This window comes from Procambarus clarkii, chromosome 12, assembly GCF_040958095.1.
Source record: "Procambarus clarkii isolate CNS0578487 chromosome 12, FALCON_Pclarkii_2.0, whole genome shotgun sequence".
NCBI classification, from domain to species: domain Eukaryota; kingdom Metazoa; phylum Arthropoda; class Malacostraca; order Decapoda; family Cambaridae; genus Procambarus; species Procambarus clarkii.
This window is the reverse complement of record NC_091161.1, coordinates 10,921,460-10,938,242: the sequence shown is the minus strand read 5'-3', so window position 1 is coordinate 10,938,242 and position 16,783 is coordinate 10,921,460. Positions and strand designations below refer to the sequence as shown.

The 16,783-nt window shown below is 45.5% G+C and overlaps 2 long non-coding RNA genes across 2 annotated transcripts; one reads left to right on the top strand and one right to left on the bottom strand.

Moving 5' to 3' along the window:
* Positions 1–5,975: 5,975 nt before the first annotated feature.
* LOC138364099 (uncharacterized) lies at positions 5,976–6,656 on the top strand. Its single transcript, XR_011228290.1, has 3 exons — positions 5,976–6,167; positions 6,276–6,332; positions 6,517–6,656. It is a non-coding gene; the product is annotated as an uncharacterized lncRNA (long non-coding RNA).
* A 2,286-nt stretch (positions 6,657–8,942) lies between these two features.
* LOC138364098 (uncharacterized) lies at positions 8,943–9,532 on the bottom strand. Its single transcript, XR_011228289.1, has 3 exons — positions 9,432–9,532; positions 9,267–9,323; positions 8,943–9,082 (listed from the first exon to the last, which is right to left on the bottom strand). It is a non-coding gene; the product is annotated as an uncharacterized lncRNA (long non-coding RNA).
* Between the last annotated feature and the right edge of the window lie 7,251 nt (positions 9,533–16,783).

The following is a 16,783-nucleotide window of genomic DNA, read 5'->3' as shown; positions in this document are numbered from 1 at the left end:
CACTACTACACCACGCTACTACACCAGGCTACTACACCAGGCTACTACACCACACTACTACACCAGGCTACTACACCACGCTACTACACCAGGCTACTACACAAGGCTACTACACCACACTACTACACCAGGCTACTACACCACACTACTACACCACACTACTACACCACACTACTACACCACACTACTACACCACGCTACTACACCACGCTACTACACCACACTACTACACCACGCTACTACACCAGGCTACTACACCACACTACTACACCACACTACTACACCACGCTACTACACCACGCTACTACACCACGCTACTACACCACACTACTACACCAGGCTACTACACCACACTACTACACCAGGCTACTACACCACACTACTACACCACGCTACTACACCAGACTACTACACCACACTACTACACCATGCTACTACACCACGCTACTACACCACACTACTACACCACACTACTACACCACGCTACTACACCAGGCTACTACACCACACTACTACACCACACTACTACACCACGCTACTACACCACACTACTACACCAGGCTTCTACACCACACTACTACACCACGCTACTACTCCACACTACTACACCAGGCTACTACACCACGCTACTACACCACACTACTACACCAGGCTACTACACCACACTACTACACCACACTACTACACCAGGCTACTACACCAGGCTACTACACCACACTACTACACCAGGCTACTACACCACACTACTACACTACACTACTCCACCACGCTACTACACCACACTACTACACCAGGCTACTACACCACACTACTACACCACACTACTACACCAGGCTACTACACCAGGCTACTACACCACACTACTACACCACGCTACTACACCACACTACTACACCACGCTACTACACCACGCTACTACACCACACTACTACACCACGCTACTACACCACATTACTACACCACGCTACTACACCACACTACTACACCACGCTACTACACCAGGCTACTACACCACACTACTACACCAGACTACTTCACCACACTACTACACCACGCTACTACACCACGCTACTACACCACACTACTACACCACACTACTACACCACACTACTACACCACACTACTACACCACGCTACTACACCACGCTACTACACCACACTACTACACCACACTACTACACCACACTACTACACCACACAACTACACCACGCTACTACACCACGCTACTACACCAGGCTACTACACCACACAACTACACCACGCTACTACACCACACTACTACACCACACTACTACACCACACTACTACACCACACTACTACACGACACTACTACACCACACTACTACACCACACTACTACACCACACTACTACACCAGGCTACTACACCACACTACTACACCAGGCTACTACACCACACTACTACACCAGGCTACTACACCACACTACTACACCACACTACTACACCACGCTACTACACCACACTACTACACCAGGCTACTACACCACACTACTACACCAGGCTACTACACCACACTACTACACCAGGCTACTACACCACACTACTACACCACGCTACTACACCACACTACTACACCAGGCTACTACACCACACTACTACACCACACTACTACACCACACTACTACACCACACTACTACACCACGCTACTACACCACGCTACTACACCACACTACTACACCACGCTACTACACCAGGCTACTACACCACACTACTACACCACACTACTACACCACACTACTACACCACACTACTACACCACGCTACTACACCACGCTACTACACCACACTACTACACCAGGCTACTACACCAGGCTACTACACCACACTACTACACCACACTACTACACCACACTACTACACCACGCTACTACACCACGCTACTACACCACGCTACTACACCACACTACTACACCAGGCTACTACACCACACTACTACACCAGGCTACTACACCACACTACTACACCACGCTACTACACCAGACTACTACACCACACTACTACACCATGCTACTACACCACGCTACTACACCACACTACTACACCACACTACTACACCACGCTACTACACCAGGCTACTACACCACACTACTACACCACACTACTACACCACGCTACTACACCACACTACTACACCAGGCTTCTACACCACACTACTACACCACGCTACTACTCCACACTACTACACCAGGCTACTACACCACGCTACTACACCACACTACTACACCAGGCTACTACACCACACTACTACACCACACTACTACACCAGGCTACTACACCAGGCTACTACACCACACTACTACACCAGGCTACTACACCACACTACTACACTACACTACTCCACCACGCTACTACACCACACTACTACACCAGGCTACTACACCACACTACTACACCACGCTACTACACCACACTACTACACCACACTACTACACCACGCTACTACACCACACTACTACACCAGACTACTACACCACACTACTACACCACACTACTACACCACGCTACTACACCAGGCTACTACACCACGCTACTACACCACACTACTACACCACACTACTACACCACACTACTACACCACACTACTACACCAGGCTACTACACCACGCTACTACACCACGCTACTACACCATGCTACTACACCAGGCTACTACACCCCACTACTACACCACACTACTACACCACACTACTACACCACACTACTACACCACACTACTACACCACGCTACTACACCACGCTACTACACCACACTACTACACCACGCTACTACACCAGGCTACTACACCACACTACTACACCACACTACTACACCACACTACTAAACCACACTACTACACCACGCTACTACACCAGGCTACTACACCAGGCTACTACACCACACTACTACACCAGGCTACTACACCACGCTACTACACCAGGCTACTACACCAGGCTACTACACCACACTACTACACCAGGCTACTACACCACACTACTACACCACACTACTACACCACACTACTACACCACACTACTACACTACGCTACTACACCACGCTGTTACACCACACTACTACACCACGCTACTACACCACGCTACTACACCACGCTACTACACCACACTACTACACTACACTACTACACCACGCTACTACACCACACTACTACACCAGGCTACTACACCACACTACTACACCAAACTACTACACCATGCTACTGCACCACACTACTACACTACACTACTACACCACGCTACTACACCACACTACTACACCAGGCTACTACACCACACTACTACACCACGCTACTACACCACACTACTACACCAGGCTACTACACCACACTACTACACCACGCTACTACACCACACTACTACACCAGGCTACTACACCACACTACTACACCACACTACTACACCACGCTACTACACCACACTACTACACCACACTACTACACCACACTACTACACCAGGCTACTACACCACTCTACTACATCACGCTACTATACCACACTACTACACCACGCTACTACACCACGCAACTACACCACGCTACTACACCACACTACGACACCAGGCTACTACACCACACTACTACACCACGCTACTACTCCACACTACTACACCATGCAACTACACCAGGCTGCTACACCACACTACTACACCACACTACTACACCACGCTACTACACCACGCTACTACACCACACTACTACACCACGCTACTACACCAGGCTACTACACCACACTACTACACCACACTACTACACCACACTACTAAACCACACTACTACACCACGCTACTACACCAGGCTACTACACCAGGCTACTACACCACACTACTACACCAGGCTACTACACCACGCTACTACACCAGGCTACTACACCAGGCTACTACACCACACTACTACACCAGGCTACTACACCACACTACTACACCACACTACTACACCACACTACTACACCACACTACTACACTACGCTACTACACCACGCTGTTACACCACACTACTACACCACGCTACTACACCACGCTACTACACCACGCTACTACACCACACTACTACACTACACTACTACACCACGCTACTACACCACACTACTACACCAGGCTACTACACCACACTACTACACCAAACTACTACACCATGCTACTGCACCACACTACTACACTACACTACTACACCACGCTACTACACCACACTACTACACCAGGCTACTACACCACACTACTACACCACGCTACTACACCACACTACTACACCAGGCTACTACACCACACTACTACACCACGCTACTACACCACACTACTACACCAGGCTACTACACCACACTACTACACCACACTACTACACCACGCTACTACACCACACTACTACACCACACTACTACACCACACTACTACACCAGGCTACTACACCACACTACTACATCACGCTACTATACCACACTACTACACCACGCTACTACACCACGCTACTACACCACGCTACTACACCACACTACGACACCAGGCTACTACACCACACTACTACACCACGCTACTACTCCACACTACTACACCATGCAACTACACCAGGCTACTACACCACGCTACTACACCACGCTACTACACCATGCTACTACACCACGCTACTACACCACACTACTACACAGTAGTAGGGAGGAAGACTCACAGGCTCCTTTTTTTTTGGGGGGGCGGAGGACCCCTGTGAGTTGTACGACTCACAGGCTCCTTTTTTTTTTGGCGAGTGGACCCCTGTGAGTTGTACGACTCACAGGCTCCTTTTTTTTTCAGGTAAATTTTGTCAGTCACAGATTTTAGAAGTAAGGATTTCTTATGAGAAAAATAATTTCCGAGACTTAGAAGTTTGTTAAGGCCTTATGGGAGAAATTCAAATAACGTGTGTAGCACTTTAGGGCATCCAGGAGAACTCTACGGACATATTTTACATGTTTTCAACTTACAAAATCGTCTATGTAAGCCTTAGTTATTCATATAAATTTAGAAAATCACCTGTGTAAGTCATGGTTTTCAAGTCTCGTACCTCACACCCCCCTCCCTCCCCCCTTACCTCGCAATCTCTCGCGTCACCTTTATTTACCTTACGCCCGGACAGCCAGTCGGCTCTTAATCTTATCTTATCTTCATAATATCTGGACCGTCCCTCCTCTCTCTCTCTCTCCCTCCTCTCTCTCTCTCTCTCCTCTTCATATTATTCCCTCTTCCTATTTTCTGACATACTAATATTTTATTCCTTTTTCATTAACCAGTCAGTTTTATACAAATCAACCGAAGCATCTCAATGTATCCTTTAATACTGAAAACTGCCTCAGAGACTATCTAAGCTGGCCCCAGCTACCTGCCCCAGGCTATCTGCCCGAGGCAATCATCACCTGATTACCTGCCCCAGACATCCACCAGTCATTGTCGGCATTCGCCACCGTAATAATTTATATATATACATTAAGCGTTAATAAAACTTATTTATTTATTTATAATTTATTTAGTCATCTAATTCATAGTTTACACAATTTATAATAAAAGAGTTTATTCCCAGTATTCGCCAATCATTCTCGCTATTAATAAAACAGCCAAACGCTCACTCAGGGGCACACTATCGTTATTACGCTCATTCAGGGGCCCCCTCAGATCGCCAAAGTCTCAGAGGCCTACACTTTCAGTCAGCATTCAATCTTCATCCTGTTCACAAGGTTCCCCAGTCTAGTCATATCATCATGTCAGTGTGTCCTCTGTGCCTGTCTCCTATCAACAACGAAATCGTTCATGTGTGTCAAACACGATGTTTAACATGCCTAGGTGAAATGTCCATCAACGCTCTTCAAGAATGTAGACTGTACTGTATAGGATGCAACGGGCCTACACCGTCTGGACATTTTGACGTAACCTGTACCAGCTGTGGACAACTCTATTGTGCAAATCGTAAGTACCGCTTTTTCTCGCACATTCAATAAACTTTCAAAGAAAATATATATCCGAAACACACATACATACATACAGACAGTCAATTTATATATATCATTTTCATTTCAGTTCATGGTTCTACTTCCTGCCCATACTGTCGTTTCTCCGTTAACCGGGAACCTCCCACCGAAGCCAGAAACGTCATTGATCCTCCACCCAAACGCCGTCGCATCATAAATAACCGTACGTTTTCACAATAATTTTCGTAATTTTAAAAGTTATTAATTGTATATTTTAACAAGTGTATAAACAAGTAATAAGTACTCATACAAAAAAATATTTCCATTACAGGAGTTCCTATTCGTGATCAAGAGAATCTCATACTTGGTGGAATCAACATCCCAGCTCGTAAGTAATATTATTATTTATCTGTAATTCAGTTTTGCCTCTTATTTAGACTTTTTTGTTTTTCCTCTTAATAATAATTCCTCTTATTTACACGCTATTTTCCTATTAAGGTTTTCAAATCTTCTTATTGTTTTCAAATGTGTTTTCCTCTTAATGTTTATTCATTGCTAATATTATATTACAGAATCGCCCCTGGATTCAACCCAACCCTCTGAGTGGAGCACACCTGTACGCAGTCAACCCCAGCTGTCCCAGGAGCTAGAAGAAGATGCACCAGACGGCAACCAGCATGCATCTTCAGATGAAGAAGAAGAAGACAATCAACCCCCTGTTCACGACATATCAGATGAAGAAGTCAACGCTCCAGATTCCCCAGAGGTACTTAACTTAGATAACGTTGTTCCGCGAGTGTTAGAAGTCATTAACCATTTCGAAGGTTCTTTCTCGAGACATTCGTTCTCCATTCCCGGACATTTAGACGCTGACCCCAGCGTATATATAAATAGGTATAGGGAATTTTTTATAGAATATATAGACAATCAGTTCAGACAAATACAGGAAGAATTCCCTCCCTCATTTCACATTTACCCTGATGTAAGCCTAATTTTGCAAAAACTTAATCATGCCGACGATCAATATGAAATATTAGATGAAGTATTTTCAATTAGAGGCGAAACTCAGACTGTTACGCAGGAAGAGGTGGAAGTTCTCGTAAATTCATGGGTTGACGAAATGTCTGCTAAAATTGACGAATGCCTAAAAAATGTCCAATCCTCAAGTGTAGGAATTCATTCCATGTCAGGCTTTGCCATTAATTTTTCATATATTCGCCACCCTATGCACCTTGGATCTTACGTACCATATCCTGCAAAATTAAGGGGTAAAGAATCAGTATTTAACCTTGAAAGTGAAGGAGATGAGTGTTTGTTACAGTGCATTGCAGCGTATAAAAACTTAGCATTGGGCAGGACTATAAAAAACGTTAGACATCATTACAAAAGCCTTCGATGGTGTAGAAGATTCGTAGTATGGGCAGATGAAATCAGATTCCCCGTATCATTTGATAACCTTAAGAAAATAGAGAAGCTTAACAAAATTTCTATTTATATTTATACAATAACTCATGAAAGTAACAGATACTATCTTAGTTTAGCTAGGAAAAGCCAGGAAAAGTATACCGATAAAGTCCCTTTGTTGTTATTAGAAGGCAAGCATCTCTGTCTGATCAAGGATTTTGATAAATTTGTAAAGAATATTAACCATAATCAGTATAAAATTCCTGACAATCATAAATTCTGCAAAATTTGCCTTTTGCATGCTCCCTTAGATGAAATTCAGGCTCACGAAGAGTCATGCACTGTATCCCAAGTATTTTCATTCTATAATCCTAGTGATAAAATCAGTTTTAAAAATTACGGTAGGACCTATAGCCCAACTCACACCGCCTCTAGGATTTTGACGGTCTAATAGACATTCAAAATCGTAATAGGCGGTGTGAGTTGGGCTATAGGTCCTACCGTAATTTTTAAAACTGATTTTATCACTAGGATTATAGAATGAAAATACTTGGGATACAGTGCATGACTCTTCGTGAGCCTGAATTTCATCTAAGGGAGCATGCAAAAGGCAAATTTTGCAGAATTTATGATTGTCAGGAATTTTATACTGATTATGGTTAATATTCTTTACAAATTTATCAAAATCCTTGATCAGACAGAGATGCTTGCCTTCTAATAACAACAAAGGGACTTTATCGGTATACTTTTCCTGGCTTTTCCTAGCTAAACTAAGATAGTATCTGTTACTTTCATGAGTTATTGTATAAATATAAATAGAAATTTTGTTAAGCTTCTCTATTTTCTTAAGGTTATCAAATGATACGGGGAATCTGATTTCATCTGCCCATACTACGAATCTTCTACACCATCGAAGGCTTTTGTAATGATGTCTAACGTTTTTTATAGTCCTGCCCAATGCTAAGTTTTTATACGCTGCAATGCACTGTAACAAACACTCATCTCCTTCACTTTCAGGGTTAAATACTGATTCTTTACCCCTTAATTTTGCAGGATATGGTACGTAAGATCCAAGGTGCATAGGGTGGCGAATATATGAAAAATTAATGGCAAAGCCTGACATGGAATGAATTCCTACACTTGAGGATTGGACATTTTTTAGGCATTCGTCAATTTTAGCAGACATTTCGTCAACCCATGAATTTACGAGAACTTCCACCTCTTCCTGCGTAACAGTCTGAGTTTCGCCTCTAATTGAAAATACTTCATCTAATATTTCATATTGATCGTCGGCATGATTAAGTTTTTGCAAAATTAGGCTTACATCAGGGTAAATGTGAAATGAGGGAGGGAATTCTTCCTGTATTTGTCTGAACTGATTGTCTATATATTCTATAAAAAATTCCCTATACCTATTTATATATACGCTGGGGTCAGCGTCTAAATGTCCGGGAATGGAGAACGAATGTCTCGAGAAAGAACCTTCGAAATGGTTAATGACTTCTAACACTCGCGGAACAACGTTATCTAAGTTAAGTACCTCTGGGGAATCTGGAGCGTTGACTTCTTCATCTGATATGTCGTGAACAGGGGGTTGATTGTCTTCTTCTTCTTCATCTGAAGATGCATGCTGGTTGCCGTCTGGTGCATCTTCTTCTAGCTCCTGGGACAGCTGGGGTTGACTGCGTACAGGTGTGCTCCACTCAGAGGGTTGGGTTGAATCCAGGGGCGATTCTGTAATATAATATTAGCAATGAATAAACATTAAGAGGAAAACACATTTGAAAACAATAAGAAGATTTGAAAACCTTAATAGGAAAATAGCGTGTAAATAAGAGGAATTATTATTAAGAGGAAAAACAAAAAAGTCTAAATAAGAGGCAAAACTGAATTACAGATAAATAATAATATTACTTACGAGCTGGGATGTTGATTCCACCAAGTATGAGATTCTCTTGATCACGAATAGGAACTCCTGTAATGGAAATATTTTTTTGTATGAGTACTTATTACTTGTTTATACACTTGTTAAAATATACAATTAATAACTTTTAAAATTACGAAAATTATTGTGAAAACGTACGGTTATTTATGATGCGACGGCGTTTGGGTGGAGGATCAATGACGTTTCTGGCTTCGGTGGGAGGTTCCCGGTTAACGGAGAAACGACAGTATGGGCAGGAAGTAGAACCATGAACTGAAATGAAAATGATATATATAAATTGACTGTCTGTATGTATGTATGTGTGTTTCGGATATATATTTTCTTTGAAAGTTTATTGAATGTGCGAGAAAAAGCGGTACTTACGATTTGCACAATAGAGTTGTCCACAGCTGGTACAGGTTACGTCAAAATGTCCAGACGGTGTAGGCCCGTTGCATCCTATACAGTACAGTCTACATTCTTGAAGAGCGTTGATGGACATTTCACCTAGGCATGTTAAACATCGTGTTTGACACACATGAACGATTTCGTTGTTGATAGGAGACAGGCACAGAGGACACACTGACATGATGATATGACTAGACTGGGGAACCTTGTGAACAGGATGAAGATTGAATGCTGACTGAAAGTGTAGGCCTCTGAGACTTTGGCGATCTGAGGGGGCCCCTGAATGAGCGTAATAACGATAGTGTGCCCCTGAGTGAGCGTTTGGCTGTTTTATTAATAGCGAGAATGATTGGCGAATACTGGGAATAAACTCTTTTATTATAAATTGTGTAAACTATGAATTAGATGACTAAATAAATTATAAATAAATAAATAAGTTTTATTAACGCTTAATGTATATATATAAATTATTACGGTGGCGAATGCCGACAATGACTGGTGGATGTCTGGGGCAGGTAATCAGGTGATGATTGCCTCGGGCAGATAGCCTGGGGCAGGTAGCTGGGGCCAGCTTAGATAGTCTCTGAGGCAGTTTTCAGTATTAAAGGTTACATTGAGATGCTTCGGTTGATTTGTATAAAACTGACTGGTTAATGAAAAAGGAATAAAATATTAGTATGTCAGAAAATAGGAAGAGGGAATAATATGAAGAGGAGAGAGAGAGAGAGAGGAGGGAGAGAGAGAGAGAGGAGGGACGGTCCAGATATTATGAAGATAAGATAAGATTAAGAGCCGACTGGCTGTCCGGGCGTAAGGTAAATAAAGGTGACGCGAGAGATTGCGAGGTAAGGGGGGAGGGAGGGGGGTGTGAGGTACGAGACTTGAAAACCATGACTTACACAGGTGATTTTCTAAATTTATATGAATAACTAAGGCTTACATAGACGATTTTGTAAGTTGAAAACATGTAAAATATGTCCGTAGAGTTCTCCTGGATGCCCTAAAGTGCTACACACGTTATTTGAATTTCTCCCATAAGGCCTTAACAAACTTCTAAGTCTCGGAAATTATTTTTCTCATAAGAAATCCTTACTTCTAAAATCTGTGACTGACAAAATTTACCTGAAAAAAAAAAGGAGCCTGTGAGTCGTACAACTCACAGGGGTCCACTCGCCAAAAAAAAAAAGGAGCCTGTGAGTCGTACAACTCACAGGGGTCCTCCGCCCCCCCCAAAAAAAAGGAGCCTGTGAGTCTTCCTCCCTACTACTCTACACCACGCTATTACACCACGCTACTACACCACGCTACTACACCAGGCTACTACACCACACTACTACACCACACTACTACACCACACTACTACACCACGCTACTACACCACGCTACTACACCACACTACTACACCACGCTACTACACGAGGCTACTACACCACGCTACTACACCACACTACTACACCACGCTACTACACCACACTACTACACCACACTACTACACCACACTACTACACCACGCTATTACACCACGCTACTACACCACGCTACTACACCAGGCTACTACACCACACTACTACACCACACTACTACACCACACTACTACACCACGCTACTACACCACGCTACTACACCACACTACTACACCACGCTATTACACCACGCTACTACACCACGCTACTACACCAGGCTACTACACCACACTACTACACCACACTACTACACCACACTACTACACCACGCTACTACACCACGCTACTACACCACACTACTACACCACGCTACTACACGAGGCTACTACACCACGCTACTACACCACACTACTACACCACGCTACTACACCACACTACTACACCACACTACTACACCACACTACTACACCAGGCTACTGCACCAGGCTACTACACCATGCTACTACACCAGGCTACTACACCACACTACTACACCAAGCTACTACACCACACTACTACACCACACTACTACACCACACTACTACACCACACTACTACACCACGCTACTACACCACGCTACTACACCACGCTACTACACCAGGCTACTACACCACACTACTACACCACACTACTACACCACACTACTACACCACGCTACTACACCACGCTACTACACCACACTACTACACCACGCTACTACACCAGGCTACTACACCACGCTACTACACCACACTACTACACCACGCTACTACACCACACTACTACACCACACTACTACACCACACTACTACACCACACTACTACACCACGCTACTACACCACGCTACTACACCACACTACTACACCACGCTACTACACGAGGCTACTACACCACGCTACTACACCACACTACTACACCACGCTACTACACCACACTACTACACCACACTACTACACCACACTACTACACATGGCTACTGCACCAGGCTACTACACCATGCTACTACACCAGGCTACTACACCACACTACTACACCAGGCTACTACACCACACTACTACACCACACTACTACACCACACTACTACACCACACTACTACACCACGCTATTACACCACGCTACTACACCACGCTACTACACCAGGCTACTACACCACACTACTACACCACACTACTACACCACACTACTACACCACGCTACTACACCACGCTACTACACCACACTACTACACCACGCTACTACACCAGGCTACTACACCACGCTACTACACCACACTACTACACCACGCTACTACACCACACTACTACACCACACTACTACACCACACTACTACACCAGGCTACTGCACCAGGCTACTACACCATGCTACTACACCAGGCTACTACACCACACTACTACACCAGGCTACTACACCACACTACTACACCACACTACTACACCACACTACTACACCACACTACTACACCACGCTACTACACCACGCTACTACACCACACTACTACACCACGCTACTACACCACGCTACTACACCACGCTACTACACCACGCTACTACACCACACTACTACACCACACTACTACACCAGGCTACTTCACCAGGCTACTACACCATGCTACTACACCAGGCTACTACACCACACTACTACACCAGGCTACTACACCACACTACTATACCACGCTACTACACCACGCTACTACACCACACTACTACACCACACTACTACACCACGCTACTACACCACACTACTACACCACACTACTACACCACGCTACTACACCACACTACTACACCAGACTACTACACCACACTACTACACCACACTACTACACCAGGCTACTACACCACACTACTACACCAGGCTACTACACCACACTACTACACCACGCTACTACACCAGACTACTACACCACACTACTACACCATGCTACTACACCACGCTACTACACCACACTACTACACCACACTACTACACCACGCTACTACACCAGGCTACTACACCACACTACTACACCACACTACTACACCACGCTACTACACCACACTACTACACCAGGCTACTACACCACACTACTACACCACGCTACTACACCACACTACTACACCAGGCTACTACACCACGCTACTACACCACACTACTACACCAGGCTACTACACCACACTACTACACCATACTACTACACCAGGCTACTACACCAGGCTACTACACCACACTACTACACCAGGCTACTACACCACACTACAACACTACACTACTACTCCACGCTACTACACCACACTACTACACCAGGCTACTACACCAGGCTACTACACCACACTACTACACCACGCTACTACACCACACTACTACACCACGCTACTACACCACACTACTACACCACGCTACTACACGAGGCTACTACACCACGCTACTACACCACACTACTACACCACGCTACTACACCACACTACTACACCACACTACTACACCACACTACTACACCACGCTATTACACCACGCTACTACACCACGCTACTACACCAGGCTACTACACCACACTACTACACCACACTACTACACCACACTACTACACCACGCTACTACACCACGCTACTACACCACACTACTACACCACGCTACTACACCACGCTACTACACCACGCTACTACACCAGGCTACTACACCACACTACTACACCACACTACTACACCACACTACTACACCACGCTACTACACCACGCTACTACACCACACTACTACACCACGCTACTACACGAGGCTACTACACCACGCTACTACACCACACTACTACACCACGCTACTACACCACACTACTACACCACACTACTACACCACACTACTACACCAGGCTACTGCACCAGGCTACTACACCATGCTACTACACCAGGCTACTACACCACACTACTACACCAAGCTACTACACCACACTACTACACCACACTACTACACCACACTACTACACCACACTACTACACCACGCTATTACACCACGCTACTACACCACGCTACTACACCAGGCTACTACACCACACTACTACACCACACTACTACACCACACTACTACACCACGCTACTACACCACGCTACTACACCACACTACTACACCACGCTACTACACCAGGCTACTACACCACGCTACTACACCACACTACTACACCACGCTACTACACCACACTACTACACCACACTACTACACCACACTACTACACCACACTACTACACCACGCTACTACACCACGCTACTACACCACACTACTACACCACGCTACTACACGAGGCTACTACACCACGCTACTACACCACACTACTACACCACGCTACTACACCACACTACTACACCACACTACTACACCACACTACTACACCAGGCTACTGCACCAGGCTACTACACCATGCTACTACACCAGGCTACTACACCACACTACTACACCAGGCTACTACACCACACTACTACACCACACTACTACACCACACTACTACACCACACTACTACACCACGCTATTACACCACGCTACTACACCACGCTACTACACCAGGCTACTACACCACACTACTACACCACACTACTACACCACACTACTACACCACGCTACTACACCACGCTACTACACCACACTACTACACCACGCTACTACACCAGGCTACTACACCACGCTACTACACCACACTACTACACCACGCTACTACACCACACTACTACACCACACTACTACACCACACTACTACACCAGGCTACTGCACCAGGCTACTACACCATGCTACTACACCAGGCTACTACACCACACTACTACACCAGGCTACTACACCACACTACTACACCACACTACTACACCACACTACTACACCACACTACTACACCACGCTACTACACCACGCTACTACACCACACTACTACACCACGCTACTACACCACGCTACTACACCACGCTACTACACCACGCTACTACACCACACTACTACACCACACTACTACACCAGGCTACTTCACCAGGCTACTACACCATGCTACTACACCAGGCTACTACACCACACTACTACACCAGGCTACTACACCACACTACTATACCACGCTACTACACCACGCTACTACACCACACTACTACACCACACTACTACACCACGCTACTACACCACACTACTACACCACACTACTACACCACGCTACTACACCACACTACTACACCAGACTACTACACCACACTACTACACCACACTACTACACCAGGCTACTACACCACACTACTACACCAGGCTACTACACCACACTACTACACCACGCTACTACACCAGACTACTACACCACACTACTACACCATGCTACTACACCACGCTACTACACCACACTACTACACCACACTACTACACCACGCTACTACACCAGGCTACTACACCACACTACTACACCACACTACTACACCACGCTACTACACCACACTACTACACCAGGCTACTACACCACACTACTACACCACGCTACTACACCACACTACTACACCAGGCTACTACACCACGCTACTACACCACACTACTACACCAGGCTACTACACCACACTACTACACCATACTACTACACCAGGCTACTACACCAGGCTACTACACCACACTACTACACCAGGCTACTACACCACACTACAACACTACACTACTACTCCACGCTACTACACCACACTACTACACCAGGCTACTACACCAGGCTACTACACCACACTACTACACCACGCTACTACACCACACTACTACACCACGCTACTACACCACACTACTACACCACACTACTACACCACGCTACTACACCACACTACTACACCACGCTACTACACCACACTACTACACCACGCTACTACACCAGGCTACTACACCACACTACTACACCAGACTACTTCACCACACTACTACACCACGCTACTACACCACGCTACTACACCACACTACTACACCACACTACTATACCAGACTACTACACCACACTACTACACCACACTACTACACCACGCTACTACACCAGGCTACTACACCACGCTACTACACCACACTACTACACCACACTACTACACCACACTACTACACCACACTACTACACCACACTAGTACACCACGCTACTACACCACGCTACTACACCACACTACTACACCACGCAACTACACCAGGCTACTACACCACACTACTACACCACACTACTACACCACACTACTACACCACGCTACTACACCAGGCTACTACACCAGGCTACTACACCACACTACTACACCAGGCTACTACACCACGCTACTACACCAGGCTACTACACAAGGCTACTACACCACACTACTACACCAGGCTACTACACCACACTACTACACCACACTACTACACCACACTACTACACCACACTACTACACCACGCTACTACACCACGCTACTACACCACACTACTACACCACGCTACTACACCAGGCTACTACACCACACTACTACACCACACTACTACACCACACTACTACACCACACTACTACACCACGCTACTACACCACGCTACTACACCACACTACTACACCAGGCTACTACACCAGGCTACTACACCACACTACTACACCACACTACTACACCACACTACTACACCACGCTACTACACCACGCTACTACACCACGCTACTACACCACACTACTACACCAGGCTACTACACCACACTACTACACCAGGC